Source organism: Sinocyclocheilus grahami, unplaced genomic scaffold (assembly GCF_001515645.1).
Source record: "Sinocyclocheilus grahami isolate Dianchi unplaced genomic scaffold, SAMN03320097.WGS_v1.1 scaffold214.1, whole genome shotgun sequence".
Classification (NCBI taxonomy): Eukaryota; Metazoa; Chordata; class Actinopteri; order Cypriniformes; family Cyprinidae; genus Sinocyclocheilus; species Sinocyclocheilus grahami.
The window spans coordinates 172,943-178,085 of NW_015505393.1; positions in this window are offsets into that span (position 1 = coordinate 172,943).

Here is a 5,143-nt window from a genome sequence, read left to right on the forward strand (position 1 = left end):
AAACCACCAAGGTACTGTAACTTGTCTCTCAAAGTGGAGGCTAACAGATTTTGAATTGTAACTTTTATGCTGCAAGAGAAATGGCACCTAAAGAAGAGTCTTGCTACTTTACTATTCTGTTAGATCCAGGTCCTGTAGGGTTTTAGTTTGATACTTCAAAATACAACAGATTTAGACTAAGAAAGCAATACCAGACCAAGAAAATGGCTAGCTTATTGGTTGAGATGTAATGGCTCAAAAAAACAAAAATGTGTATGTGTGTATATATATGTGTATATATGTGTGTGTATATATATATATATATATACAGTATATAGCGAGAGAGAGAGAGAGAGAGAGGGAGAGAGAGAGAGAGAGTGAGAAAGTTACATTAATATATTAAGTACATATTATAAATTATATAAATATAAAGAAAAGCTTAATCTAATTTACAAGTGTTTCATTCATGTTAAAAATAAAAATTTTAAGAATTACCATTACAATTTTAAAGTTTTAAAACTTAAAATAATTGTTGGCTGTAAAATATGACACCTATCTGGTTAATGAAATCTCAACTGCCAACATGATACTGTGGCACAAGTAATTCATTCACAATTTCCTAAAGATTTCTAGAATCCACTTAAGTCAAACAGGCAGATTGAATGTAGCGGTTTTGTGTAGGATCAATGCACACTGCCAGCGCAGTCTGATATTCTAGCTAATTGTCTGTTGAATTGTAAAACAAAAATTCTTAAAATTGATAGTCTTTTGCTGCAGGCATTTCTGTGAACTAGTATATAAGTATATAAGCACCACCCAACCTTTTCCAGTTTCTCTTGCTACTTTTGGTAAATAAATACCATACGGCTGCTAAGGAAGAAGTCGTTGTCTTTGGAAGAGAGAAAAAAAAAAGACAGTAAATGATTTAATGCGTATGTCCAAAAACAAATGAATGTCAAAGCAATGAATAAAATGTGGTCATTCATATTTGCAAGTTACAATATAATCACGATCCTATAAGTATTTGTACCGAGGATATTACTCCTACCTCGTGGGTGGCTGATCTGATGGGGTAGATAAGTTTATTGTTTGTTGGATAAGCACACATCCAGTGCACATTTCTTTTATAGAAGGGGGAGGAAAATTACTTCAAGATGAGCAAAGAACATGTTATCCTGAAGAAACTCAAGAATGTTCTAGTCACTTAGGCCTTTTCTCTTTTCTCCAAATCTGTTACGATGAAGAAACATCTTGGATGGCCTAAGTAAATTTTCTGCAAATTTTCATTTTTGGGTGAACTATTTCTTTAATGTCTCTGGTCCTATTGTGCACAATTCATCAATGCACATTTTTCCAAAAAAACAAACAAAGACAAACTAGCACAACAGAGATTGTCGGTTTATCTTGACAAGTAGCCAAAAAGCTATTGGCTAGGATTCTGCATGTAATGCAGCTTTTCTGAAAATATTAAACAATAGTTAACAGTAATGTTTAAAAAAAAAAAAATATCATAAATTTGAAAAAGAAATTACCACTGGGATAAGTCAAGATGCTCTCAAGGATGAGCTTGATCTTCAGCCTCTATGTTCTGGTCAAAACTCCTCCTAAAAAGTTGATGCTAGGTATATTACCTGTCCTCCACGAGCAACTGCAAACAGAAAATTAGCTGATGATCACTTATCAGAATGTCTCTTATAAGAATGTTAAAGCTTACTTTTCTAAGCAGTGAAAATGCATCACTGCAACTGTTTTATTAAAAAAATATATAATTTTTCTTAGTGCCCCTTTAAAAATAAATAATGTGTAGGTTTAAACAGTGGTTCACTTGTTGGGATTGTAAGGTACTATGCTTTGTAAAATAAATGTAAAAAAAAATATTACGCACATACATTTGAATTTGCCACCCGACAGTTAAGCAAAAAGGGAAATTCAGTCTTGCTGTAAAAAGCTGGAGATACTGAAACAAAACCAAACAAAAAAAGGCAATAATAGGGATAACACTGCTGTTATGCCCATTTGACATTGTTCTATATGTAATCTGCTTGTGTGTTCTGATATGAAAACATGGTGTTCACTGTGTTTTTTATTTAATCCTTTTGACTGTCTGGAACATTTCCTTCCCAACAAATCTGACTTACCACCCAACTGCACAAAGCCCAAGCCTTTGGAAAAAATAAAAAATAAAATACATTAAAAAAAAAACCCCGGGAAACCTTAAAACCCTTAATTGAACAAACAAATATAAATAGGAAAAACAGCCTTCTCTCCTGGATTAAAGTTTCTTGCGTCTACTTTTCCCCTCTAGCAGATCACAGGTCATTGTCTGGCTGATGTTATGTGACCTCAGAGGGGGGTTTTGTTTCCTGGATTAAGCCTGTGCTTCTGAAACGGGGGCAGATGGAGTAAGTGTCCCGTCCCGGTGATGTTAGTTTGTGTTGCCTAGGCTGCTATGCTCATAGAGACAGTCTAGACTCCAGTAGTGTTTTAATAATTTTTGCTGTGATTAAGGTAGTGCTCATAATACAGGCAGCAAACTGACCAACCTTAGCTGCCAAAACAACTTTAATCACTTTTTTTAACATACCGTTATACAAGCATGCAGACAAAACATATGTATTTGGTCAAGCTACACAATATGTCTCACTGCCATTTGAAAATGAAGGCATTATAACTTTCACCACATTTGAAAGTAAGAAGGTAATTCAAGGCTTCTGCCAGCCATTGCTATGGGCCCAGGTGGACGGCAGTAGTTTGAGGTGTTAAGTGACATGCAGCAATGAGAGGAATGACTGCAGCTGGTGGTGGGCTTTAAGACAAGCAAGAGGCCCCAGGACATTCTCAGATGGACTGTCCAGTTTACAGCCCATGTTTATGACAGGTATGCTGAAATACCCAGAATTCTTGGCTCTGCCCTCTAGTAGATTGTAGGAACAAGCCTACAGACAGTGTTCACACTGTATCAGAGACTTATGAATATGATCATTTCAATTTCAAAATTTCAGACTCCTTTATCTTGAATAAAGTGTTACACTTAAATATCATTGAGTACATTAATGATATCTGCCTTGTTCTGTTCTGTTAACCCTGGGGGGGGGTTATTATTGCTGCTCTCCCTGCTCATTCAAGACAGGCTGCATGGATGGGCAGGGAGGTTTTTTGCCCAGAACAGAACCATACCGCCAAACCAAACTTTATGCTAAGTATCTATCATTTTGACGATAGTGGTCCTGACAGAAAGTATTGTTTTAGGTTGTATTCACACTTGCTTTGATTTATTGATCTGAATCAGAGTTTAAAATTGAACCATGCTGGTTAATTTTTTGGTAAATATTTTTTTTTTATATAAAATTGGAAAATTATATATTTGTTATTTTATGTTTTATTCTGTTTTATTGTATGTAATTGTTCAAGGTTTTATATTGAGGCATTTTAGCTTGTGGCAAATGGGCCTGTTAACTATGCACTTGTCTGTTAACTTAAAAAAAAAAAATCAATCAATAAAATCAATATCATGGAGGGCCTGCAGAGTTTAGCTCCAACTTGTCTCAACACACCTGACTGGAAGATTCTATGCCTAGTAAGAGCTTGATTAGCTGGTTCAGGTGTGTTTAATTAGGGTTGGAGCTAAACTCTGCAGGACACCGGTCCTCAAGGACCGAGTTTGGACACCGTTTTAAATGCTACAACTGAAATTAGGCATCACGACATTATAAAGAACATTATGAAAAAGGATATTAGTTTAAGATTTGCAATTTAAGATTAACAAATGTAACCTGAATGACAAAAGGGGAAATGTATACAAATTTCCAACAATACAAATAAGCCTTAAATATCAGCTGGTAAACAATTTGTTATTGATATATTGTGCATCACTACTGATATCACATGAAACAAATAAAACAAACTGTAATTTCAAATGGACTGACCATAAATGTGAATTTAAATTTGAAAGCTTAGTGAAAATGGCACTTTTTAGGAATTTGACTTATGAAATGTCCACTTATTCACTACCTGGCCTCTATAAAAAAAAAAAACAGCAAGTTTGCATTGCAGGTTGAGTTCACCACAAAGCATCCAGAGATCAAGTTGCTCAGTGATCTATAGCCCTGTGAGCACTGTACCGTGCAGTGGAAGTTATTCAGATAGCAGAGGATCATGGCTTGTTGGAGCCACAAGCAACATTGTTAACCAGAGACACTTTCTTCTACCTGATCCAAGCGGCTAAGGATCCTGCATTCTTGATGCATTCCACAGGTAGTACAGAACTTATGTTCATTGATTATAAAAGGCAAATTCAGCACTTAACTACTGGCAGAGAAGAAGGGTTATTTGGCAATGTTTCTCAACAATGTACTGTAACTCATTGGTTTGTTTGTTTGGTGTGAAAGCAGTAAGTGTGCAATATATTACTACTGTATCACTCCCAATCTATAGAGAACAATTCCCTACATATTAACATAAATGCAAAAGGAGTGTTACACGTGATATCTATTGGTGATATGCCAATTCGGTTAGAGAAGTCACACACCAGCCTACTCTGAAGATAGTTGAAATGACATGTTGGGAAAAGGAATGCTGATTATGGAAAACAGGTATGATATGAGAGAAGATCTTGAAAGAGAATGGAGTAGGTGGGATGTTGTACACAGAGTTGCTGGACTGTGAGAAAATGCAGCAAAACGGCAACCCTGAGAATCTCAGTGAGTGGGCAGATCGGCATAGAAATAGTAAGATAACGTCAAAAGCAAACAGTCAGAACCAAGACGTTATCAGCTGGTTGTTTTCACATCGTGCACCTTGACTCCAAAAGAAATGCAAAAGCTGAGTAAATAATCTTTTTTAATCCAGTAAACATGCAAATCTTTTTTTTTTTCATGTAATTGCTTCGTTGTCCATCAAATGCCCACAAAACCACAGAGGTAACATGAGAAATTATATGCTTGCTGATGGGACAACCATCAACATTTGTTGAAGTGCTCATTTAAAAAAGAAATATATATATATATATATATATATATATATATATATATATATATATATATATATATATATAGAAAAATACAAATACTGCTAAATATTGATTTTCCTTTAGCTTTATTGCCCAGAAATAGGCTGAAGGCTGAGATATATATATATATTCGGTCTGATCTTGGGCGAAGAAATC